The sequence below is a fragment of the Hemitrygon akajei genome, chromosome 29, assembly GCF_048418815.1.
Source record: "Hemitrygon akajei chromosome 29, sHemAka1.3, whole genome shotgun sequence".
In the NCBI taxonomy this organism is placed as follows: Eukaryota; Metazoa; Chordata; class Chondrichthyes; order Myliobatiformes; family Dasyatidae; genus Hemitrygon; species Hemitrygon akajei.
Genome location: NC_133152.1, coordinates 656628 through 684325, shown reverse-complemented (window position 1 = coordinate 684325; position 27698 = coordinate 656628). Strand labels below are relative to the sequence as shown.

The 27698-nt window shown below is 42.7% G+C and overlaps 1 long non-coding RNA gene across 1 annotated transcript; it reads right to left on the bottom strand.

Annotated features, from left to right (window-relative positions):
- Positions 1 to 20267: 20267 nt before the first annotated feature.
- On the bottom strand, positions 20268 to 27395 carry LOC140718192 (uncharacterized). Its single transcript, XR_012096642.1, has 2 exons — positions 26649 to 27395; positions 20268 to 21761 (listed from the first exon to the last, which is right to left on the bottom strand). It is a non-coding gene; the product is annotated as an uncharacterized lncRNA (long non-coding RNA).
- Positions 27396 to 27698: the final 303 nt, after the last annotated feature.

Below are 27698 nucleotides of genomic sequence, written 5' to 3'. Positions count from 1 at the left end.
CCTGATTTCTTTCTTAAGTATTTTCTTACTCTTTTTATACTACTCGAGCATCTTATTTCCTCCCTGTTGTCTATACATGTTATACATCTCTCTCTCCTTCTTTATCAGAGTTCCAATATCCCTCGAGAACCAAGGTTCTTTATTCTTATTCGTTTTGCCTTCAACCCTGACAGGAACATACAAAATCTGCACTCTCAAAATTTCTCCTTTGAATGCCTCCCACTTACCAATCACATCCTTGCCAGAGAACAACCTGTCCCAATCTGCGCTGTTTTGATCCTTTCTCATTTCTTCAAATTTGGCCTTTTTCCAGTTTAGAACTTCAACCCGAGGACCAGATCTATCTTTATCCATGATCAAGTTGAAACTAATGACGTTATGATCACTGGAACCAAAGTGTTCCCCTACACACACTTCCGTCAACTGCCCTAACTCATTTCCTAATAGGAGATCTAATATTGCATCTTCCCTAGTTGGGACATCTTTATATTGATTTAGAGAACTTTCCTGAACACATTTCACAAACTCTAACCCATCTAGACCTCCCTTGGAGTACAGTTAAATCAATCATCAAGAAATGGAAAAAATATGGCACAACTGTAAATCTGCCTCGAGCAGGCTATCCTCAAAAATTGAGTGACTGTGCAAGAAGGGGACTAGTGAGGGAGGCCACCAAGAGACCCAAGACGGGATATGGTCCAGGTGCAGGTCAGTGGGACTAGGCAAAAGAATAGTTTGGCACAGCCAAGAAGGGCCAAAAGGCCTGTTTCTGTGCTGTAATGTTCTATGGTCCTATGATGTTCAATATTCTGGATGTTATGTGCTCTCTTTTTGCCATTTGCGCAATTTGTCTTGTTTTTGCATATTGGGTGTTTGATATTTTATTTAGCCGGTTCCATGGTGTTTCTTTGTTTCATGGTTGTCTGCAGAAAAACAAATATCAGGGTTGTATAATGCATACATGATGGTGAATTCTTTGAGTAGTGATCTATTACATGACTACACACCAGTCAGTAGCACTGTTGCCACACATGTGGCACTCTTCGGTGGTTTATTACTGCAATCATTGAGGGGCTTCCTCCCCCAATTCAGCCCATCTCTTGTAGCGGAACAACTCTCTACTGTGATCTTTGCACTTGCAGTGGGTGTACCAAGCTTCAGTGCGTCCCTCAGGAAGTCCTCCCACAGCCAGAAATGTGCCACTGGGCAGCAGATGGCTGAACTGGTGATGCCAGATGTTATCATGGAACACTTTACATTGCTGCTTGGATTTTCCTTTACCTAGTCCTCTGACTCCATTCTCTTTGCTCGACATGATGCTGCTTCACTCAGGCTGATGCTCAGTGCCTCCTTTGAAACAGTGTGCTGATCTGTCAGAGAAAGGCACAGAGAGAAAGAAGTGGGGAGGGGAGGAGCCAATCAGAGTGACAGAGCCCAGAACAGTCTCTCATCCTCCATCTCCACCCTCACTTTGCTACAACCACTGATTTCCAATGGTTTACCCATAACTAAACAGAAAGACAGCACTCTGGGCAAACTCTCACATATGTTTATGCTGAAGGATTTCCTGGTTTGATTGGTCCTACTCTGCTCCAAATTATAATAAATAACTTCTCATTCTATAAAGAAATACTGAGCAACTAAGTGAAAGTGATGTCAGCTCAAGAACAATGCAGAGTGTCCTCCTTACACACAGCAGCTGGTGGGCAATGGTGCAATTGGTATCAGTGATTAATTCATTAAAAGTAGAAAGTTGTGGTACCAGATAGTGAGGAGGAAAGGAAAACCCAGTCGCAGGAAGGGCAGATTTGTGTTTCTAGAGCCTTCTATGGAGCACCCAAAGAGGTTCAGGAAACTAATATCAGACTGGATCATCACGGAATGCAAAGACAGCAGAAATATGCTCAAACAGTTGACTAGGAAAGCCAAAAAGGGAGCCTTGATGTTCTTGAAGAGCAGTATCAAGAGTAAACTCGAAGAATTTTACACTTATGTTGAGAAAGGAGGGTAAGTAAGAAGACAAGTCCGCTGAAGGTTCAAGGATAAAAGTTGTTCTTGGAGTCAGAGCTGGTGGCTGAGGTACTAAATGAGTAATTACTGTTGGTGCTTACTGAGGAAAAGGAATTGGAGGACTGTGAAAATAGATTGGCATGTGTTAATGTGATGAGACATATTGAGATTAAGGAGAAGGTAGTGATGGCTCTTCTGAAAAGCATTAGATGAATAAAACTCCAGGGCCTAGTGGCATATATCCTACAAGCACAAAAATGAAGCAAGTGAGGAGATCGTGGAAGCTTTGAAAAGGACCTTTGTAGACTCAATAGCAACAGGCAACGTGCTGGAGTATTGGAAAGTTGCAATGTTGTGCCTTTACTCAAGAAGGGAAATAGGGATAATCCAGGTAATTACAGGCCAGTGGTAGGGAAGCTGCTGAAGAGGACAATGAGGGACAGGAATTATGCACATTTGGAAAGGCAGGTCCTGCTTAGAGACAGTCAGCATGACATTGTGTCAGCAGGTTATGCATAAGAAACTTGATCGAGCTACTGGAGGTTAACTACATACTCAATGTGGGTAAAGCAGTGGATGTTATCTACATAGATCCTATTAAGGCATTCAATAAGGTTCCTCACGCTACGTTGTTTGAAAAGATAGAGATGCATGGGATCCAGATTGAATTGCAAGATTGGATTGGAAATTGGCTTGCCTGTAGAAGGCAGAGAGGGGTGGAATGTTGTTATTCAGCCTGGAGGTCCATGGTAACTGGTGTTTCATATGGATTAGTGCTGGAATCTCTGTTGTTTGTGATTTGAATGTAAATCTAGATGTGTCGATTTGCAAGTTTGCATATGTTGCCAGGAGTCATCATAAGAGAATTGGAGTTGGAGAGGATCACTAGCTTCAAATTCCTTGGTGTTATTCCTTCGCTATATGGATTTCAGCAAGGCATTTGATAAGGTACCTCATGCAAGGTTTATTGAGAAAGTATGGAGGCATGGGATCCAAGGGGACATTGCTTTGTGGATCCAGAACTGGCTTGCCCACAGAAAGACAAAGAGCGGTTGTAGACGCGTCATATTCTGCATGGAAGTTGGTCACCAGAGGAATACCTCAGGGATCTGTTCTAGGACCCTTACTCTTCATGATTTTTATAAATGACCTGGATGAGGAAGAGGAAGTATGGGTTAGTAAGTTTGCTGATGACACTAAGGTTGGAGGTGTTGTGGATAGTGTGGATGGCTATCAGAGGTTACAGCGTGACATTGATAGGATGCAAAACTGGGCTGAGAAGTGGCAGATGGAGTTCAACCCGGATAAGTGTGAAGTGGTTCATTTTGGTAGGTCAAATATGATGGTAGAATATAATATTACTGGTAAGACTCTTGGCAGTGTGGAGGATTAGAGGGATCTTGGGGTCCAAGTCCATAGGACACTCGAAGCAGCTGCGCAGGTTGACTCTGTGGTTAAGAAGGGGTATGGTGTATTGGCCTTCATCAATCGTGGGATTGAATTTAGGAGCCGAGAGGTAATGTTGCAGCTATTTAGGAGTCTGGTCAGACCCCACTTGGAGAACTGTGCTTAGTTCTGGTCACCTCACTACAGGAAGGATGTGGAAGCCATAGAAAGGGTGCAGAGGAGAGTTACAAGGATGTTGCCTGGATTGGGGAGCATGCCTTATGAGAATAGGTTGAGTGATCTTGGCCTTTTCTCCTTGGAGTGACGGAGGATGAGAGGTAACCTGATAGAGGTGTATAAGACGATGAGAGGCATTGATCGTGTGGATAGTCAGAGGCTTTTTCCCAGGGCTGAAATGGTTGCCACAAGAGGACACAGGTTTAAAGTGCTGGGGAATAGGTACAGAGGAGATGTCAGAGGTAAGTTTTTTACTCAGAGTGCTGAGTGCATGGAATGGGCTGCTGGCAACGGTGGTGGAGGTGGATACAAATCGGTCTTTTAAGAGGCTTTTGGATAGGTACATGGAGCTTGGTAAAATAGAGGGCTATAGGTAAGCCTAGTAATTTCTAAGGTAGGGACATGTTTGGCATAACTTTGTGGGCTGAAGGGCCTGTATCGTGCTGTAGGTTTTCTATGCGTGTATGTTTCTATGTTATCATATCAGAGGACCTGTCCTGGGATTAGCACATAAGTGCCATACAAAGAAGGGCAGAGTAAGTCCATTTAGCCCATCGAATCAGTTCTGTCATTTCATCATGGCTGATCCACCTTTCCTCTCAGCCCCAATCTCCTGCCTCCTCCCTGTATCTCTTCATGCACTGGCTATTCAAGGATCCATAAATTCTGTCTTAAATATACATAGATACTTGGCCTCCACACCAACCGGTGGCCAAGAATTCCACAGATTCACCATTCTCAGCCTTCTACTTTCTTAGAAGTTTGCACAAATTTGGATGTCAAGTAAACATCTGAGAAAGTTATATAGATGTACAGTAAGGACTATCCTCAGTAATTGCATCACAGCCTGGTAAGAAACACCAATGCCGAAAAAATTGGAAAAGTCTACAAAGGTGAAGGATGCAGTCTAGCCGAGTACATCATAGGCAAAGACCTCCCTACCACTGAGGTCATCTATAATTATTTCTGCCATGAGAAAGCAGCATCCATCATCAAAGCCTTCCAGCATACAGGCTATGTTCCGTTCTCACTGCTGCCTTCAGGAACATGGCACAGGAGCCTTAGGTCACAAGGTTCAGGAACAGTTAATACCTTTACACCATGAAGCTCCTGAAGCATTATGGATAACTTCATGGAGAGCCTCAACACTGAACCAATACTATAACCCACTGTGGACTGTGAACAGTGTAAAGGACTATCAAAGAACACTGTGGGATATAGATCAGTTACAGATACTGGCATAGAAATGGAATATAGAGCTTAATCCAGAAAAGCATGAGATATTCACTTTGGTAGGTCAAATAAAAGGAGAAATGCACTGTGAATGGTAGATCCCTTAATAGCAATGTGGCACAGAAGGACCTTGGGGCCTTGGTCCAGAGTTTACTGAATATTTCTTCAGAAGTGGATGGAGCACATAGAAAGCTTGCATTCATTAGTAGGGGTGGTGAGTACAATAGTGAGGAACTCACACTGCAGCTATATAAATCTTGTCAGACAATACTTGGAGAATCGTGTGCCACTATGGAAAGGATGAAAATTCTGGAAATGATGCAGAAGAGGTTCACCAGGATGCTGCCTGGATTAGAGAGTAGGAGCCCAAAGGAAAGGTTGGACAGACTTGTGATTTCCCTAAAATGCCATAGGTTTAAGGGAGACCCAATGGAGATTTTCAAATTTATGAGGTATAGATAGAGTAGATAGTCAGAATCTGTACCCCATGGTAGAAATGTCAAATAAGAGGATATGCTTTTAATAATAAATAATAATGGAAGTAGAGAGTTTGTTGGAATTTAAGATGATTTTAGATGGACATGTGAATATGAAGTGACTTGAAGGATGTGAATGATATCCCTCCTGTCATTTCATATTCACATATCCATCTAAAGTCTCGTAGAATATACACACACAAAATGCTGGTGGAACGCAGCAGGCCAGGCAGCATCTATAGGGAGAAGTACAGTTGACGTTTCGGGCCGAGACCCTTCGTCAGGACTATCTGAAAGAAAAGATAGTAAGAGATATCTCTTCTATCTCCATATCTCTTACTATCTTTTCTTTCAGCTAGTCCTGACAAAGGGTCTCGGCCCAAAATGTCGACTGTACTTCTCCCTATTGATGCTGCCTGGCCTGCTGCGTTCCACCAGTATTTTGTGTGTGTTGCTTGAATTTCCAGCATCTGCAGATTTCCTCGTGTCTAGTACAATATCATGGGCCTAATGGCCTGTACTGTTCAAAGTTTGTTCTACATTCCTAGAAGTCAAAAAGCAAAATTAGGATAACCAAAAGGGAACATGAAATGTCATGAGGAAGACAAAGGAAAATCCAATGATATATTACACAGACATTTAAAACAACATGGTTGGGATGGAGAAAGTAGGACCCCTCAAAGATAAATGAGAGAACTTTTGCCTGAACCCAAAGGATGTAGTGACATACTAAGTGAGAACTTTGCATCTTTGTATCGTACAGACAATTGTGAGGTGAGGACAGACCATGGTAGGACTTCCACAGGAAATGGTATAAACTGAGGAGTGTGCTAGAATAGGGAGCTCTGGGGATATAGATCCATAATTTCTTGAAAGTGATATCACAGGAAAAGAGAATTATAAAGACAGCTTTCGGCAGATTGGTCTTCATAAATCAAAGTACCTATATTAAGTTGGGATCTGTGTTGAAGTTGTATAAGACATTGGAGAGACCAAATTTGGAAAATTGTGTGTATTTCTGTCACTTATCTACAGGAAAGCTATCAGTCATATTGATAGAGTACAGAGTACAAACTTTACTAGAATGTTGCTGGGAAGTGATAAGAAAAGGTTGAATGGCTTAGGATTTATTCCCTGGAGCTCAGGAGAATAAGGGGAGATTTGGCAGAGGTGTTTGACAACATTGTGTGTAGGCCTCCATAGATTTGCACCTTGGAAAGTTCCCAGGGCGCAAGCCTGGGCAAGGTTTTTTTTTAATGGAAGACCAGCAGTTGCCCAAGCTGCAAGTCTCCTCTCTCCATGCCACCAATGTTGTCCAAGGGAAGGGCATTAGGACCCATACAGCTTGGTATTGGTGTTGTTGCAGAGCAATGTGTGGTTAAGTGTCTTGCTCAAGGACACACACACAGCCTCTGCCAAGGCTCAAACTAGCGACATTCACATAACTAGACGAACGCCTTAACCACTTGGCCACATTATGAGGGTTATAAATAGGGTAAATAAATGCGGGCATTGTATTGTGACAAATGTGTTTGATCTTACAGGTAATACAGGGACTTGATTGCAGGATGTCCAGGGGTAAGAACGCAGTATTCCAAAATATATGATATTCCACAACTCAACCAAGGATGGCCAGAGCCTCAGATGTGAAAGGAGGAGAGTTGGATTTGGATAGCAATCCCATACCATAAAAATCTAGAGCTACAGAAGCAAGCAAGATCTCAACATAGTAGAGGATAGATCCACAAAGAAGATGGGCTACACCTGAGAATGGTTTTAAGGACTGGCCCAGCACAGAGGGCTCTGCCGAGAAACTGTCAGTAGCTTGTTCCCCAGTAGGAGTGATGTGCTTAACTAACAAACTATGTGTAATACCCCAGTTAAGATTTTGACTGCTATACTATGAGGTATTTCATTTTAGTTGTTTTCTGTAAAAGCAGTGAATGCTGGTAGAATGTTTTAGTTTTGCCTAAAGATAAGGGGGCCATGTTGTGTGAGCCAATCAAGAAGGTGGGATTGGGAGAAGCTTCTAGAGAGAGCTGGGTGGAGAGAAATTTGTGACAGAGGGGTTTGGTGAGGTTCTTGGTCTTTCAATGGGAGATGCAGTAATGAGAAGATTGGGAGAGGTGCTCGTAGGATTCAGTCTGACGAGAAGATGTGATTGCAAGGAGTGTTTCACAAGGCGAAGGAGACCAAGATGATTGGTGGTGAGAATTCAGCACTATGTGTAACAGTTATATCCCACTTGGTAAAGATGTGCTCCAATGGTCATGTGAATAATTAGACTGTTTTAAATGTAATAGGCCCTTTTGGTTTTTTTCCCTTTTCTTTCTGTTCTTTCTCTTAATAACTGTTTGATAAAGCTGAAGTTAATAAATATACTTTCTTTGTTATTTTATGTTGGTGTATTATCTGTCATTTCTTTGCAACCAGTAATTTTGTATGGGCAGTACTTACACAGCATTTGATCAAATTGAGGTTCCGTTAATCGGATCATCCCAACTTTCCTGTTTGGTTGAACACTGAATCACAACAACCGTAGATGTATATTGTTTATGAAAGGTAGCCTTCTCACCGCTGGGTCAGAGTTAGCTGAGTTAACTAATGAACCAAGTCTGTGTACGAGCCCCAGGGTGAGGGTTACAGATGTTCTAGATGAATACGCAAAAGGGAGTGGAAGAAGAAGACCTTGCTCACCATGTGGTGGTGAGGATGATGATGTACATGTCAGCATAATGAACGTTGGAGTAGTCTGTAAACCCTCAGGTGCTGGCTCCTCTTGGGTGGAAGCATGAAAGGGGAAATTGTTAAAGGTAGCTAAGACAGAAACCGTGATTCTCTTAGGTGCATTTAATCTCTATATTGATAAAACTAATTAAACTGGCCAGGGACAGTAGAGCAGGAATTTGTTGAGTGGTCTGGGACTGTTTCTTACAACAGGATGTTACAGAACCTACCCAGGAAGAAGCCATTTTAAATGCATTTTGTGTAATGAGGTTAGATTAATAAGAAACCTTGTGTTTAACGATCCTCAACAAAGCATTCTCTTACAACATGGCAGAAGTCCAAACTCAGTTTAAAGGTGAACACCTGCATCCAGAAACAATGTCCTCAGCCTAAACAAGGGCAGTTATTCAGGTATGAAGGTGAAACTGTCTGGGGTTGAGAGGATAAATAGTCTCAGGGACTGATAAGACCATAAAACCATAAGAGATAGGAGCAGAAGTAGGCCATTTGGCCCATTATAGACAATAGACAATAGGTGCAGAAGTAGACCATTCGGCCCTTTGAGCCTGCACCGCCATTTTGAGATCATGGCTGATCATTGAGTTTACTCTGCCATTCAATCATGGCTGATCCAATTCTTCCAGTCATCCCAACTCCTCTGCCTTCTCCCCATACCCTTTGATGCTCTGGCTAACCAAGAACCTATCTATCTCTGCCTTATGACTTGGTCTCCACAGCCACTCATGGCAACAAGTTCCACAGACCAGTGGCAGATGTTTAAGCTGGTCCATAACATTCAGCAGACATTCAGTTAGACAGAGGGATCCAGGAGAAAGACTGTGGATAATACAACCGTGGCTGGCAAGGGAAGTCAAAGCTAATGTAAAAACAAAAGAGAGAGCATATAACAAAGCAAAAGTTACTGGGAAGATTGGGAAGTTTTTAAAAACCTACAGAGAGCAACTAAAAGAATTATTAGAAAGGAAAAGATGAACTATGAAAGCAAGCTAGAAAATAATATCAAAGCAGATAATAAAAGCTTTTTAAAGTATGCAAAAGAAAAATAAAAGAGTGATGAGAGTGGATATAAGACTGCTAGAAAATGAGGCAGGAGAAATAATAATGGGACACAAGGAGATGGCAGATGAACTAAATGGGTATTTTGCATCAGGCTTCACTGTGGAAGACACTAGCAGTATGCCTGATGTTGTAGTGTGTGAAGGAAGAGAAGTTGGTGCAGTTACTATTACAAGGGAGAAGGTGCTCAAAAAGCTGAAAGACCTAAAAGTACATAAATCACCGGGATGAGACATACTGCACCCAAGGGTTCTGAAAGAAAGTTAGAGATTGTGGTGGCATTAGAAATGATCTTGCAAAAATCATTGGACTCTGACATGGTACCAGAGGACTGGAAAATTGCAAATGTCACTCCACTCTGTGTCATCAGCAGAAAGGAAACTATCGACCAGTTAGCCTGACCTCAGTGGTTGGGAAGATGTTAAGAGTCGATAGTTAAGGATGAGGTGATGGAGTACCTAGTGACACAGGACAAGATAGGACAAAGTCAGCATGGTTTCCTTAAGGGAAAATCCTGCCTGATGAACCTGTTGGAATTATTTGAGGAGATTACAGGTAGGATAGATAGAGGATGCAGTGGATGTTGTATATTTGGACTTTCAGGAGGCCTTTGACAAGGTGCCACCAAGTTAAGAAGCTGTGATATTACAGGAAAGTTACTGAGATAGTTACAGCATTGGCTGATTGGAAGTAGGCAGCCAGTGGGAATAAAAGGATTCTTCTCTGGTTGGCTGCCTGTGACTAGTGGTGTTCTGCAGGGTTCAGTGTTGGGACCATTTCTTTTTATGCTGTATATAATGATTTAGATGATGAAATAAGTGGCTTTGTTGCCCAGTTTGCAGTTGAAAGGAAGATTGGTGGGGGGGAGGGCAGGTAGTGTTGAGGAAACAGTGTTGAGGTTTTATAAGGCACTCGTGAGGCCTCACCTTGAGTATTGTGAACAGTTTTGGGCATCAGAGAGGGTTCAGAGGCAGTTCACAAGGATGATTCTGAGACTGAAAGGATTATCATACTAGGAATGTTTGATGGCTCTAGATCTGTACTCTCTGGAATTTAGAAGGATGGGGGCGTAATCTCATTGAAACCTTTCAAATGTTTAGAAGCTAGTTGGAGTAGATGTGGAAAGGATGATTCCCATGGTGGGGGAGTCTAGGACAAGGGGACATTGCCTCAGGATAGAGGGGCGTCCATTGAAAACAGAGATGCAGAGAAATTTCTTTATCCAGAGGGTGGTGAATTTATGGAATTTGTTACAGCAGGCAGCTGTGGAGGCCAGGTCATTGGGTGTATTTAAGGCAGTAATTGATAGGTTTCTTGATGGGACACAGCATCAAAGTTTACAAGGGAAAGGCTGGGGAATGGGGCTGATGGGGGAGAAAAGGATCAGCGTGATTGAATGGCGGAGCAGACTTGCTGGGCCAGATGATCTAATTTCTGCTCCTACGTCTTATGGTCTTATCTTAAAAAGGATGTGCTGAAACTGGAGAGGGTTAAAAGGAGGTTCACAAAAATGATTCCAGGAACATATATGAAGAGTGTTTGATGGTTCCAAGCCTGTATTCACTGGAATTCAGAAGAATGAGGGGGTGACCTAATTGAAAGCTATCAAATGGTAAAAGGTATTGATAGACTGGATGTGGAGTGGATGTTTCCCGTGTTGTGAGTGCCCAAATCCAGAAGACAGATTTAGAATAGAGGGGTGATCTTTTAGAACAGAGATGAGAAGGAGTTCCTTTTTTCAGAGAGTGATGAATCTATGAAATTCATTGCCACAGACAGCTGTAGAGGCCAAGTCTTTATTTATATTTAAGGCAGAAGTTGATAGGTTCTTGATTAGTCAGAGCATGAAGAGATACTGCAGAATGCAGGAGATTGGGGCTGAGCCAAAAAATGGATCATTCATGATGAAATGACGAGCAGACTCGATGGGCCAAATAGGCTAAATTTGCTCATATGTCTTATTTTAGTGTTCTCGCTCAGGTGAAAGAGAATGCTGAACTAAACACCGAGGTAAACCGTCGTCAATGAAAACAGGATCGCAGTAAGATTAACCGTTTACTGTTCACTCTTCCACATTAACGTATGGTGAAAACTGTTGATAAAACAATACAAGATTTGTACAGTATTTGTTTCCTTCTTGATATCACATTTACATCGTAAATACTTGCAAAAGTAAAGCTACAACTACATTACATTAAAATGCAGCATACAGTCAGAATCTACTTACGCCATTGACTGCTTTAAATACACTTCAACACAAACTATCCGCAACTCTTTAACTAACGAAAACATAATCCTTATCGACCGTCATTACTTTTAACAGAATCGGCGTTAACATTTTAATTCAACATATCGATTATCTCATGAACTTACGGCGTTGCTTCACTAATGTTCCTAATGCGTAGAAGACAACTTTTCTTGTGCTGATCCCGCACATGTGAGCCCCCTCCTTCCCGTTTCTCCAAACCGGTATTTTCCCACAAGACGCGGCGAAACCGGATGTGACGTCATCGCATGCCGCGCTATATCACAGACAACGAATTTATTTTAAACAATCCTAACTTTAACTAAAAAATGCTAACAAACGAATTACTAAGCGAAACTATTATAAACTAAACGAATGCCATAAAGGCAACACACATGGTCTTGTATCTTGTATATACAATGTATATTGTGTGCAGTTCTGGTCACCCATTGAAGGGAAGAAAGTCATCAAGCTGGAAAAACGAAGGAATGTGGCGACCCACTTCCCAGCGCACTCGAACCGGCTCACAAAGCGGCGCGCGCTGGCATTGAGGCCGGTCGCAAAAAGGGCACCAGGGACTTCCGGTAAGATGGCGACTGTTTGGCTGCTTCGAACTTTTGCTCCGTCAATTCACCTATCTTTGCACTATATGTCTCCATTCTTAAACCTTAGTTAGGTATTTTATTGGGTTTCTTTTACTTGCCTGCGAACACATCTACCTTATAATGTCTAACAAAAGTGCTAAAACCAGGAAAAAGGAAACTTCTACGAATTTGCCGGTTGATATTCTCGCAGCGTTGGAACAGTATCGACAAGATATTTTAAAGGAAATTAGAACTCATTTCAACCAGCTGAATTCCAAATTAGATCGGATCAACGCTAGAGTGGACGAACATGTTGAACATCTATCTCGCATCGACTCAACCTCTGAAGATTTAAAACGCCATGTTCTCTATCTCGAGACTTTGTGCGCCAGCCTAGAGGAAAAGAATTGTAAACTTTTTTTCCAAACTGGCGGATCTTGAAAACCGTAGCAGATGTTGCAATCTACGAATTCTTGGTTTGCCAGAGGCCACCGAACAGGGCTCTCCCGTGAAATTTTTTCCCGATTTTCTCTGTGAGCTTTTTGGGAAGGAATTTCTCCCGACTCCACCTGAGCTTGAAACAGCACACAGAATCTATGTTCCCCGGGCAATTCTGGGTTCCCGCCCACGACCGGTAATTTTGTGCTTTCTTCAATACCAGGTGAAAAACCGTTTGATTATGGAGGCACGCCGCAGAGGTACTTTTGCTTTTCAAAATACAGTCATTCATTTTGTGGAGGATTTTGCCCCCCAGGTTCTGAAGATGCGTGCTGAGTTTAAAGGTGTAATGAAAGTGCTTTTTGATCGTGGTTTTAGACCCTCTCTTCGGAATCCAGCTGATCTACGAATTACGCTTACTACTGGAGAATATAAGTGGTTTAAATCAGTGAAGGATGCCGAGGCATTTGTTGGAAGTCTTCCGGCCAGCACGTCTCCTTAGGATCCTGGTCTGACCTTCTAAAATGGTGGATAAGTACCTCTCGTAGTAAAGCTATTTTTTCCGGACTCAGACCTTTCTTGAATAACTCAGACATTATTTATTGAAATTCTAAGGGCTGTAGACAATCTCTCCCTGGACTTGGTGCGTTTTTTCTAAATAGATAATCCGAGTTTAATGTTTCCCTGCGGACGTTTAGATTGTACTTGGGTAATCCATTTTATTCTTGTATAACATTTTTAACTTGTTTTGGAGGTTTGGAGTTTTTATTGAAGGCCTCCCTGTTGGTTGATTCATAGTTTAAGTTTTGCTCCCCTTTTTTTCTGTAAATGGTTGATAAGTACTCTCTTCGAATATACAATTTCCCCCTTTTCTCCCTCCTTTTTTTTCCTTTTCTCTTTTAATCTTCTATAACTTTTCGTGGGTAGGTTAGTTTTGGTTTTCTTTTGATTTTCTTTGTGTTAAGTCTTATACTTCTGTTGAAGTTGTTCCTATTTGTAATGATGTTTTCTAGTGCATAAACTAGTTACCATTTGCTGTAGTATTTAGACGGAACTGTTGTTAATGACACAGAACTGGAAGTCATACTTGGGTTAATTTTTTTGGTAGAGCTAGCTGCTTTTAATGGTAGCCGTCTAGTTTTGGGTTGCGAGGATGGGGCGGATTCTCCAGTTCCAACACTACTCACTGTTTCCTTTGCTTTCCTTTGTTATTCAGGACATGTTTCTGTTTTGATTCTACGAATCTATGTTTACATCTTTGCTCCCAGACTGTTATTGTACTGCTTGACTTTTTATATGCCTGCTGCCTTCTATGTACTAACAATTGATAATGGTTAACACACTTAAATTTGTGAGCTGGAATGTAAAGGGATTGAATCACCCTGTTAAAAGAAGGAAGGTCTTCTCACATATTAAACAACTCAAAGCTGACATTGCTTTCCTTCAAGAAACTCATATTCGTTGTTTTGATAACTCCCGGCTTTTGTCAAAGTGGGCGGGTCAGCATTTTTATTCATCCTTTGCCGCCAAAGCTAGGGGGGTCTCCATCCTTATTAACTCAAATATTCCTTTTGAACTCCATAATAAGATATCTGATACAAATGGCCGTTTTATTATTGTTTCTGGTAAATTATATAATACTAAAGTTGTACTAGCAAACCTGTATGCCCCCAATTTTGATTATGTTAATTTTTTTGAACGTTTTTTCTCCTCACTACCAGACTTAAACTCATACTCTCTTATACTGGGTGGTGATTTCAATTGTTGGTTAGATCCTAATTTGGATCGATCGTCCTCTGTTACTAGACCACCTACTAAATCTGCCTTAGCTATTCAATCGTTTCTCTCTAATTATGGTATCTCTGATATATGGTGTTTCCTTCGTCCTACTGAGAGAGGTTATTCCTTTTTTTCACATGTCCACCATACCTTTACTAGAATTGACTACTTCTTACTCGATAATCAACTCATTCCATTTGTCTATTCTTGTGACTATCAGAGTATACTGATTTCTGACCATGCCCCAATTACTCTGTCCTTAAATTTTCCTGGTCTCCCTCAGAGGAATAAACACTGGCGGTTTGACTCGACTTTATTATCAGATGATGATTTTCTAAAATTTATTAAGGATCAGATAACCTTTTATTTTAACACCAATACATCACCTGAAGTGTCATCCCAGATTGTCTGGGATGCCATGAAAGCATATTTGAGGGGCCAAATAATCTCCTATACAGCAAATCTTAATAGAAAGTCCTGTGCAGATCGATTAGACCTCATTAATCAGATTAAAGATTTGGATCAACTGTATGCTCAAACTAAGAACCCTGAACTATACAAGAAACGTGTAGAACTTCAAGCTAAATTTAACCTCCTGTCTACTCAACCTGTTGAACGTCAACTTCTTGAAAGTAATAGGTGCTTTTATATCCATGGCGACAAATCTGGTAAATTTCTAGCCAATCAGTTGAGGCGTTCCAAAGCTAAACAACATATTACAAAGATCCGGAAGGAGAATGGAGACTTTACATTGGATCACCTAGAAATCAATGACGCATTTAAAATTTTCTACTCTCGACTTTATTCCTCTGAATCTTTGAATGACAATATCTCTGTTGATCATTTTTTAAATAATCTGAATATTCCTTTGCTTTCATCTGATTTTAAAGCCAAACTTAATGCGCCTATATCATCAGAAGAAATATCTTTTGCAATTTCTGCATTGTCCTCAGGGAAATCTCCTGGACCTGACGGGTTCCCCATAGAATTTTATAAATCATTCTCTTCACTTCTCTCTCCTCAGTTACTCTCAGTACTATCTGACTCGTTTAAATATGGCCAATTGCCACCCTCCTTTAACGAGGCATCTATTATTTTTTTATTAAAAAGGGTAAAGACCCAACAGAGTGTTCCTCGTATAGGCCGATTTCTTTGCTTAATGTTGATGTTAAAATCTTGGCCAAAGTTTTGGCTTATAGATTAGAAACTGTTATCCCCTCTATTATTTCTGATGATCAAACTGGTTTTATTAAAAACCATCTCCCTTTTTTTAACATGCGACGCTTATTTAACATTTTATATTCACCTCCAACTGGGATTCCTGAATGTGTTATTTCCCTCGATGCGGAGAAAGCATTTGATCGTATAGAGTGCGGAGAAAGCATTTGATCGTATAGAGTGGAACTACCTTTTTGCAGTTTTAGAAAAATTTGACTTCGGTCAAAGTTTTATCTCTTGGATCAAATTGCTGTATTTGTGTCCTACTACCTCTGTTTTAACTAATTTTCAGAAATCCCAGTTATTTAACCTCAAACGTGGCACCCGTCAGGGATGCCCTTTAAGTCCCTTTCTCTTTAATTTGGCTATAGAACCCTTGGCGATAGCATTTCGAAATTGTCCTGAACTGACCGGGATTTGGAGAGGGGGTGTTGAGCATAAAGTTTCTCTTTATGCCGATGACTTGTTACTCTTTCTTTCAAATCCGTCTACATCCTTACCTCCAATGTTTTCACTTCTTGACCAGTTTAGCCAGCTCTCTGGATATAAACTTAATTTACATAAGAGCGAACTTTTCCCAATTAATAAAGAAGCACAAGAATTAACATTTCGTGATCTCCCTTTTAAAGTAGTTCATAATCAATTTACTTATCTTGGGATTACAGTCACAAGGAAGTTTAAAGATCTCTTTTGTGAAAATGTTGCCAATCTTTCATATACTATTAAACAGAGTCTGTTACAATGGTCACCTCTTCCTATGTCTTTGGTAGGTCGTATTAATGTTGTTAAAATGTATGTTCTCCCTAAACTTTTATATTTATTTCAATCAATCCCAATTTTTATTCCTAAATCTTTTTTTGATTCCTTAGACTCTATTATTTTGTCATATCTGTGGAAGAATAAGCGCTCTAGAATTAATAAAGGTTATCTCCAAAAATCTAAAAAAGAGGGGGGCATGGCTTTACCTAACTTTCGTTTATATTATTGGGCAGCCAATATACGTTGTGCTACCTTTTGGCCTTTCTTTCATGGTCAACCCGAGTGCCCTAATTGGGTGGCAATGGAGTTGAGCTCCACTAAAGAATTATCTATCTCTGCACTTCTTGGCTCTGTACTCCCTAGCAGTTTGTCCAGATTAATAGTTAATCCTCTTGTTAGACACACTCTGCGTATATGGGCTCAGTTTAGGAAATGCTATGGTTTCCATGGTTTTTCCTTTTCTAGCCCTATCTTACATAATCACCTTTTTTTACCTACTACGTATGACTCAGCATTCCATGATCGGTATAGGAAGGGCATTAGACATTTTGAAGATCTTTTTATTGATAATCGCTTCGCTTCTTTTCAACAGCTCTCTGCTAAGTTCAATCTGCCTAATGCTCATTTTTTTAGATATCTCCAAATTAGACACTTTATTACTCCTTTAATTCCTAACTTCCCTGAAATGCCTGAGAAAAATGTTATGGACTTATTTCTTTCTATTAATCCACTAGGTAAAGGTTTAATATCATTTATTCGTGATAAATTAGCAGCCTTACGACGTGCCCCTGTGGATAAAATTAAAATGGCATGGGAGCATGATTTAAATATTTCCTTATCTGATGAGACTTGGGACTCGATTCTCAAATCGGTTAATTCAACCTCTCTTTGCGCTCACCATTGCCTTTTACAGTTTAAGATTGTTCATAGAGCCCATATGTCTAAATCTAAATTATCTCGATTCTACCCTAACATTAGTCCGCTTTGTGATAAATGCAAAAGGGGCGAGGCCTCTCTCATTCATATGTACTGGCTTTGTCCTAGCTTGGAGAAATTTTGGAAAGATGTCTTCATAACGTTATCGCATATTCTGAATCACCACCTAGAACCTAACCCTTTAATTGCTTTGTTCGGTTTCTGGGGTGAGACAGATTTACGTCTGAGTTCGACTAAGTGTCGAATATTATCTTTTGCCTCTCTCCTGGCTAGACGTTTAATCCTCCTTAGATGGAGAGATGTTGCCCCGCCCATGCATGCTCAATGGCTTAACGATATTATGGCTTGCTTAGACCTTGAAAAAATTCATTATTTAGTTCTCAATTCGGATTTAAAGTTCCATAAGGTATGGGGACCTTTTATTGAGTACTTTCATAACCTTCCTCTTGACTAGGGTTTTTTTTCGGTCCCTTGCTTTCAGCTCTTTTTTTTTTTTGGTAGTAGGCATGAATATCTTCTGTTGCTAAGTGTATGTTCAGTTTTGGGGGTTTGATTGTCCTGATTTACATTCTCTATATTGTGTTGCGGTTGGTCTGGAGTTTTTTTTGTTGTGGGGCTTGGGGAGGATACTAATTTTACATGTCTTCAATTTGGGTGCTTTCTTAATAATCTTTTTTGTATCATATTGTATGTTTATTTTTGCACTGTATTAATGTTCTTCATTTTGATCTGGGGTTTTTTATCTGTAGCTATGTAGAAAATGTATAAAAAAAACTAATAAAAAATTTAAAAAAAAGGGCACCAGGCCTTCTCACCAGCAAAGGGAAAAGCCCGTGCGCGGGACGGGACTGTGAATACGCTACAGTATTCACGCCCGGGGAGGGCGGGATCAGGAAGGCTTTAAAGCGAGGCTGCAAAGTTTGAATAAATCTCTTTTGCAACTGCAGCACACCGACTCCGTGTCATTATTTCAGCACTGCGTGTAGCACACCGCTACAGGAAGTTAATAATAGTCCAGAAATTAAGGCACCTTTAAATATCAGAGACAGGATCTGGTATGTTATTTATAGGGGAGAAGTTACCTGGTGGTAACTCCACATTTGAAAATAGTAGTTGTTTCAGAGTGAAGTAATGAGAGTTCAGGTTCACTGCATTCCTGTTAGGGTGTAGGGCAGATTCAGGGTTTCCTGTTTGTGACAGGTATTGAAGGCTTCATTGAAATAATAATGTCACAGGGAAAGAACACTGGAGAGGGTATAGAGAGTGTCTCGGGAGTGTGAAAGAAGAAATTAGAAGGGCTAAAGTAGTCACAAATTATCTGTGGAGGCTAAGATTAAGTGAAGTGGAAAACCTTAAATGTGTCTCCTTTGCTCAAGAAAGGCAGAAGACTAGTAAATGTCCATTATACAAACATATTAATGAGTGCTTCAAGTATCCGAAGAACAAGAGGACATAGGAGAGTCCTCTTAGGAACCAAAGTGACAACCTGTATGTGGGGCTAGAAGATGAGGGCTGGTCTGAAATGAACAGCTCTCAGATATATTCACCAAAGAGAAAGGCATTGTGTTCAGAAATTTCAGTCAGTGCAGTGAAATTCCAGAGCATATGAAGATTACAAAGGAAGAGTATTAGATGCTAAATGTGGATAAATGCCCAGTTCCTGATTAGATTAGATGTGAAACAATGTTTCTCTTGAGTTAAGTAAGTACAGCACATACTATCAATGGTGGGGCTTGAGGGAGTCCTGAGGAACAAAAGGACCTTGATGTACAGGTACAGAGATTGTGAAGGTGGCAGAAACAGTTAGAGTAAAGAAGGTTGGCCCTCATTAACTGGGGTACAGAACAGAAGTCTTGGAGGGATTTCTAAAAAAAAACAATTGGACCACAACTGGAACAGTGTGCATACTTCAGGTGTCAATACAGCTAGGGTGTAGTCGCACAGGAGAAGAGATTCACCCCTATTATGGGAAAGGATAAATTGAGTTATAAGTAGAGACTGTATAATCTGGGCCTTTTATCCTGCTGGAGCATAGGGGGGTGATGGGTGGTGGCAACATAAAACTATGAGGGGCATAGATAGACATAGCCTTTTCTAAGCACTGGGTAGTCAAAAACAACAAGGCAGAGAATGAAGGTGAGTGAAGTGAGTGGATAAAGATGTTATATGGACATGAGGTACAACATTTTCTACATAGAAGGTGATGGGTATGTGGAAAAAGTGACCAAAGAAACTGGTAGAGGTCGGTTCAAATACTGGGTTAAAAGACATTTCAAAGGTTTATAGGTAGGCCTGGTTCAGAGTGATATGTGCAAAATATCGTAAATGGGACTAGCTCAGGTAAGTATGGATCAGTTGGAACGATGGTTATTTTCTCTTACTCCAGGCAGAGGTGTATACAACATGAGGTTTTGGGTAAGGACAGTATGGTTAAAAGGGGATCTGAGGAAAAATTTCCTCTTTCACACAGAGGAAGTTTACAATCTAGATTAGCATTTGAATCACCAAGGCATGTTAATGGACAGACTAATTGTTGTGTTAATGGAGGCATATCACAGTATAGGCATGATGGGCCAAAGTCCCTGCAACCTGGCATCCAGGGAGCCATGGTCATAAGGAAGCCATGTGTCCTGTTTGCCTTCATCAACAGGAACAGAGTTGGGTGTTACGTTAGAGTTATACAAATTTGTATTGGGTCCAGGCTTGGGAAACTGCACCATTTTGGGAAAGACGTGATTCAGCTTGAGAGGGCGTAGTAAAAATTCTCAAGGATACTGCCCAGAATGGAGGGCTTGTTATAAGGAAAGAATGGATATACAGAATCTAGTTCCCCTGCCATGAAGGAGGCTGAGCAGTGACAACATGGAGGTGGATGAATTTATTGAGGCATGCATAGTTTAGACAGTTTCCCTTGGTATGGGTGTCCAAAAGGTAAGGAAATAGTTTTCGGGTGACAGGTTTAAAGGGGATCTGAAGGGTAAACATTTCACAAAGAATAGCTGGTATCCCAAATGAACTGCCAGAGAAAGTGGTGGAGGCAGAAATCCAGGAATTCTCTGTTTACAAACACTTCCAGGAAACCTGTTGTTCACTGTGTACATCACGTGGTTTAACTTCCCAAAATAGAGTTGTCAGAAATAACTCACACCATGAGTCTCAGCAAACTGCAAAGCGGCAAAGCTTTATTTTTCACGAGTCTGCAGAGTCGGACCCAAAACTGCTCCAGCAGTATTGAGCCCAGAGCATTACATTTCATTTCCTTTTATACAGTTTCAAGTAGGTTATCACGTGTCCCTCAGTTGCTGTATCATTCCTACAATTATTCATAGTCAGCTCCACTCTCCCCCTCCCCACAGGCTTGTACATTTCGGGGGTCACATACACATTTTCTCATATCCTCTGTCCTTGGAGTTAGCCATCCGCAGAGCCATGTCTGCCAAGTTTTCAAACACTTATCGGCCTTGGAGTTAGCCACAAGAGTACAGCTTATCTCCATCTGTTTCATCCACCTCCGCTCTCAGCTCCTAGCTTAATGACTCCTTTTTAGTTCTTCATGATTACCACAAGGTACAGATTGTACCTATACAGTTTTGCAAGAATCTTATATCCTTATTTAGCAATGTGTCAGCATATGTTTTGTAAGCTTAGATCTTAGCACAGTCTAACCTTAACCCTTTCTCTTCTTACAATTCCACCCTTTTTCTTTTTAGAGTGTGCTAAGGATTTGTCCAGGGATTCCACTCTTCCAGTTCTCTGCCTCGTTGCAACAGCATTTTAGCCGGGTCAGCTGGGTTCCCTGGCTGCATTACCTGTACTACTACTCGCGTTATTAATGCTCTCAAGCAGGGTATTAAGCATGGTAATATGATTATCATTATGAGTATTCCGCCTAATATTAACAGGGCTATTCGCCACCAGCTTCCTCCCAGCAGACTATCCAGCCAACTCAGGTTCCCTAAGGATCTCCAAGTTTGTACTGGCACATGGGCCAACTTCTGAATTTTGTCGGATATTTTCAACACTGCCTTTCCATTATCATTCCTTTCACATATCCATTCTGTCTCAGGGCATGTACTTTCTCGTACACTCCAACTTCTCCCTTCTCCTTTTTCTTCTCTCACTGATCCACCGGGGTATCCCCTGTTCTTTCTCAGGGTATATTTTATTCCTCCCTCTTCACATTCCTCTTTTTCTTTTCCATAACATTGGTCATTTACATGTGAATGTGACACAAGGGCCCCGGGTCGTTCTTTTCCTTTCTCCAAAACTCGGTTCCTACACTTGTCACATTTCCCTTCTATTTTTCCCACATACAGAATTAAATATATTACAGTCAATAATGTAACAGTCCACATTGAGTTCATTTTTGTTGCCTTTTCAGTTTCACCACCAACGGTTCTTCACTGGGAACACAGGTCCACTCCGTGTGTCCCTCAGGCTTAACTGGTCCCTTTATTCTGGATGCGTGGGTCCACCCTTTCTCTTTTGTTCGTACGGCCGCCTCGGTGGTTAACAGGACCTGGAAAGGGCCTTCCCACTGTGGTTGTAACTTCTCCGGCTTCCAGGTCCGTACCAGAACCCAATCTCCAGGCACGATCTGATGTAAAGCAAAGTCGAGCGGCGGAGTCTGGGCCAAGAGACCCTTCTTCCGCAGTTCTGCAAAGGAACGAGATAGTGCCAGTAAATAGTTCCTTATAAAAATATCACCCCCTTGTAGCGTGGGGTACCCTTCTACCTTATTCCAATACGGGAGTCCAAACAGCATTTCATAGGGGGAGATTCCTATATCCTTCCTGGGTGCTGTTCGGATTCTTAACAGGGCGATGGGGAGACACTTAGTCCAGGGTAACTTGGTTTCTAGCATTAATTTGGTCAATTGCGTCTTTAAGGTACTGTTCATCCTTTCCACCCGTCCCGAACTCTGGGGATGCCACGGGGTATGGTATTTCCATTGGATACTCAATGCATCACAAATCAACTGGTGCGTCTTGGAGGCAAAGTGTGTCCCTCTGTCCGAGTCTATGGACCCCATGATCCCATATCTGGGGATAATGTTTTCTAGTAGTATTCGGGCTACTGTAGGCGCATCGGCCTTTGTGGTCGGGTATGCTTCCACCCAGTGGGTAAAATGATCCACTATTACTAACAGGTACTTCCATCTCTGCACTGAGGGTAGTTCGGTAAAGTCGATCTGGACTCTATGGAACGGTCTCATGGCCAGTGGCTGGCCACCTCTTGGAGTGGATCGCATCACTTTCTTGTTTATCCGCTGGCACGTCAGACATCCAGTTATCTCTTGCTGGGCCAGTGTGTATATTCCTTTGCATACATAGTCCCTCAGAATTGTGTCGCACATGGCCTGTACTCCCCAGTGGGTTTGATGGTGCAACTGTTGGAGGATGTTGCGGGTTACTTCCTTATTTAGTACCTGTCTCCCATCCGGGACCGTCCATTTACCATCAGTGTCTTTTCGGGCTCCTAGTTGGTTCATGCTATCAATCTCTATTTGGGTAAACATAGGTTGTTTAGTAAGTCCTTCCCTCACTGGTATCAAGGTCAGGAGTTGGATCGGGTCTTCAACGGCTGCTCGTTTGGCCTCCCCATCGGCTAGACGGTTCCCTACTGCTTCAGGTGTTGATCCTTTTTGGTGTCCGGGTACATGTACTACCGCAATCTCAGTTGGTAGGGCCAGGGCTTCCAATGTCATACTTATCATTTGCTCGTGTGCCAGTCCCTTTCCTCTGGCCGTTATCAGTCCTCTTTCTTTCCATATCTTCCCAAAGGTATGTACTATCCCATAGGCGTACTTAGAGTCAGTGTATATTGTTCCGATCCTCTTCTCCAATATCCTCAGAGCCCTCTGGAGTGCGTATAATTCGCATGACTGGGCCGACCAGTTTCCCGGTAATCTCCCGGACTCCACTATTCTTTCAGTCTCTCCGTCAATGATGGCATATCCGCTGTGCCGTACTCCATCAATACATCGTGAGGATCCATCTATATACAATTCCTGTCCTTCTCCCAGGGGAACTTCCTGTAAGTCCTCCCGGCTCTTTGTTTGCAAGTCCAGCAATTCAATACAGTCGTGTTCTGACTCCTTTTCTTCTAGTCCTCCATAGAGGAACTGGGCTGGGTTGCAACTGGAATCCTTTGCGAAGTTTAGGTCTTCTCCGGTCATCAGTATAGTTTCGTACTTTAGAATGCGGGAGTCAGTGAGCCACCGATGTGCCTTCTGGGCTAGTAGGGTGCTGACCGAGTGGGGAGAATGCACTGTGATCTTCCCTCCAAAGGTTAGTTTCCGGGCTTCCTCTACCAATACCGCTGTCGCTGCCACTGCTTGGATACAGGTGGGCCATCCACGCGATACCGGGTCTAACATTTTTGACAGGAAAGCCACGGGTTGCCGCTTTCCTCCTCTTAGTTGGGTGAGTACCCCTTGGGCCATTCCTTCGGCATTGTTGACGTACAGCTGGAATGGTTTTTCCAGGGCTGGCAAGACTAACACCGGAGCACGGATCAATTGCCCCTTGATATAGTTGAATTTTTGCTCCTCTTCCTTTGTCCATTTTACTGTTTGCTCATCTTGCCCGAGTTTATCATACAGAAATCTCACCAGGGGAGTATAATTCTCAATCCAGATTCGACAATACCCCACTAACCCCAGGAACTGTCGTATCTCCTTCTTGGTACGAGGTAGCGACATCCCTGTTATTCCAGCTATCCTTTCTGGGGTAATGCTTCGCTGTCCCTTACTGACCCGGTGTCCCAGATACCTTACTTCCTTTTCCACGAATTGTAACTTTTTCTTGGAGACCCGTAGCCCCTTTTTCCCTAGGAAGTTCAGTAATCTGATGGTATCTTCCTGCACCCCTTTCTGTGTTGGCCCGGATAGTAATAAATCATCCACATACTGTAGCAGTTGGTTCTCTGGAGCACATTGGAATTCCGCTAGTACTTGCTCCAAGACCTGCCCGAATAGGTTAGGTGACTCAGTGAATCCTTGCGGCAGGACCGTCCATCTGAGTTGTCTTTTCCGCCCTGTTGTAGGATTTTCCCATTCAAACGCAAACATGTCCCGACTGCTTTCTTCTAGCGGGCAACTCCAGAAAGCATCTTTTAGATCTATTACACTGAACCATTCATGGTCAGGGGAGATTTTACTCATCAGGGTGTACGGGTTGGGTACTACCGGGTATCGGGTCTGGACTACTGCATTTAGACCCCGCAGGTCTTGTACCATCCGATAAGTCCCGTCCGGCTTTCGCACCGGGAGGATGGGGGTATTATATGGCGACATACATTCTTCCAGCAGTCCATCTGCGATCAGCCCTTCAATTACCGGCTGCAGCCCTTTTCTTCCTTCCATCGCAATGGGATACTGCTTCCTCCTTACTGGGCGACCGTCCGGTAGCAAGGTGATCTGTAGAGGGCTGATGTTCAATCCTCCCCTATTTCCCTCTCTATACCACACCTCGGGCTCTATTTTCTGGTCGTCCTCTTCTTTTAATGCGAATAATTTTACTATTATTTCTCCATTGTTCGGCACTGTTCCAATGCCCAGTTGCACTTGCAGGTCCCTTCCTAATAGGTTGAATCCTGCCGAGGGCAACAGGAGAAGGTCTTGCCTTGTTGCCCTATCTTCATATCCGACTTCCACATTGTCCACAATGGGCACTTGTATCGTTTTTCCTCCGATACCGGATACCTTCATTACTCTTGTTCCTGTTCGGGCGCCGGGAGGTATCTGGATTACACTGGATCTTTCAGCACCCGAATCTACCATAAAGGTTGTATCTGACCCTTGGGGACCTAATTTCAGATTTACCAGGGGTTCCTGTCGATAGTTTCTTCTCCCCAAGGGTAGGAACCCCCGACCCCCCCTAGTCTTCGTCCTCCATCATGGCATATGACCTGACCTCTCGCCGATACTTAGGACATTCCCGTTTAAAATGTCCTTCCTCGTTACAGTGGAAGCATCTTAGAGTCCTTCGCGTTTTCCTTCCTGGTTCTTGGCCATTGCCTCGGTCTGACCACGTTCCCCTCTTTTCCCTGTTTTCTGTGGTTACGTGCCGTACTGTCTGAACCATTATCCTAGCGGTCTTTTTCTGTTTCTCCTCGTCTCTTCTTACAAACACCTTCTGCGCTTCTCGCAGTAATTCACTCAAGGGTTTTGAATTCCAGTCCTCTATCTTCTCTAGTTTCTTCCGAATGTCTGGCCAGGCTTTCGATACAAATTCTACCCTAATTAGCTGTTGTCCCACCTCTGTCTCCGGGTCTACCCCCGCATATTGTTGCATATTTTTCCGAATTCTATCCAGGAAGTCAGTTGGGGTCTCATCGGGGTTTTGATGACTTCCAAATGCCTTATTGAAATTATGACCCTTGGGGACCGCTTGTCTTATCCCCTTGATCAGGAATTCCCTCATATCCCTCATGTTTCCTCGTCCTTCAGGAGTCTGTTTGTTCCAGTTTGGCTCCGTGAGGGGAAACTTAGGTGCCCCTTCGGTAGTCTTTTCTTTCTCCCACATAACTATAGCCGCTTGTCTTATCATTTGTCTCTCTTGGGTTGAGAATAACGTCCCCATGATGGAATACATTTCATCCCAGGTGTATATATTAGGCCCGAGGAACTGATCCAACTGTTCAGCCAGTCCCATCGGATCTTCCAGGAGGTTCTTCATTTCTTTTTTAAAGGTTCTTACCTCAGTGCTGGTCAGAGGGGAACATTCACATACCCCGTTCCCCCATCAGGTCCACTCATCGGGACCTCCCTTAAGGGGCATAACTTGGGCTCCTCTTCCTTTTTCACCCGTTGTCGTGTCCGGGAGCGCGTCATAATAAAGGGGGGTCCTGATTGTGGTGGATTCCCTTCCTCCCACTTCTTCCTTTCTTTTTCTAACCACTCATCGTATTCCTCTTTTCGTTTTTCTTCTTCTTCCGCCCATTCTTCCCGTTCTTTTTCCTTTTCAGCCTCCGCCTCCCGTGCCGGATCGTCCGGTTGGAGGGGGGCAGAGGGAGCCGCCTCCGGTTGTTCAGGCCGGGGCACGTAAGGCGGAGGTAAATGATTCAATACTTCCCAAGGAGGTTTCTCCTTGTTCTTTGTTTCCAATTTGTAACTTCTGGCTGAGTCTCCTGGCCCCGAAACCCAGCAAGAGGCGTATTCACTTTCTTCTTCTTTTACATTTGGCTTAGAGTTTACATATATGTTTAAGGCCTGTATAACCCAATCCTCATCTGACCCAAATGGTGGCCACCATACCGAGGACCCTTTTATTGGCTGTTTGGACCATGATTTGCAATATTCTACCATTCTCTTTTTCTGCTTTCCCTTTGTTCGTCCATATCCCCATCCTGCAAACATTCTACCGAGGGGGCTATCAGGAGGTACCTTCGGGAACAAACCCGAACTCTCCGGCTCCTCTTCCTTTGAGCTTCCCCCTCCCATTATTCCCTTCCCGGCCCGGTTCTTTTTACTCTAGGTGTCGTCACACCTACTTTACCCGGTCACACCCACCTAGATCTCAGTTAGCTAGTCTCACTTACCCGGTGTGCCGTAGAACCGTCTCCTTTCCTCCCTGCTTTGCCGCCTTGCGCTGTCCGGATCTCACTCGCTCAAGCCGTTTCAGACGACGAGCAAGGAATCAGGGACTGCCGAACTCGGCAGGGTGCACCTTCTCCGATGTCCTTCCTCTCGCCCTCCACGACCGGAGTGGGGATCCCGGACGAGCCCCCAGCTGTCAGAAATAATCCTACACTCTGAGTCTCAGCAAACTGCAAAGCGGCAAAGCTTTATTTTTCACGAGTCTGCAGAGTCGGACCCAAAACTGCTCCAGCAGTATTGAGCCCAGAGCATTACATTTCATTTCCTTTTATACAGTTTCAAGTAGGTTATCACGTGTCCCTCAGTTGCTGTATCATTCCTACAATTATTCATAGTCAGCTCCACTCTCCCCCTCCCCACAGGCTTGTACATTTCGGGGGTCACATACACATTTTCTCATATCCTCTGTCCTTGGAGTTAGCCATCCGCAGAGCCATGTCTGCCAAGTTTTCAAACACTTATCGGCCTTGGAGTTAGCCACAAGAGTACAGCTTATCTCCATCTGTTTCATCCACCTCCGCTCTCAGCTCCTAGCTTAATGACTCCTTTTTAGTTCTTCATGATTACCACAAGGTACAGATTGTACCTATACAGTTTTGCAAGAATCTTATATCCTTATTTAGCAATGTGTCAGCATATGTTTTGTAAGCTTAGATCTTAGCACAGTCTAACCTTAACCCTTTCTCTTCTTACAAGAGTCACTGATTTATACAGCACTGATACAGTCCTTTTTGCCGAACTAATTCATGCCAACTAAGTTGTTGCCCTCACCTTGTCTCATCAGCCAGTATTATGCCCACAACCCCTAGCGTTTAATGCTCTTCTGGAAATACTTACTTCCAGTATATGCAAAGTGGTATATGAATTTTATATGTTTGCAAATCCTGAAGAGTGCATGAAAAGGGATAATGCCTGGATCACAGAGGCCATTCCAGGGCAGCAATGGAACAGAGAACAAGATGAGAAACTCTTCACTCCAGGGTGAAGATACT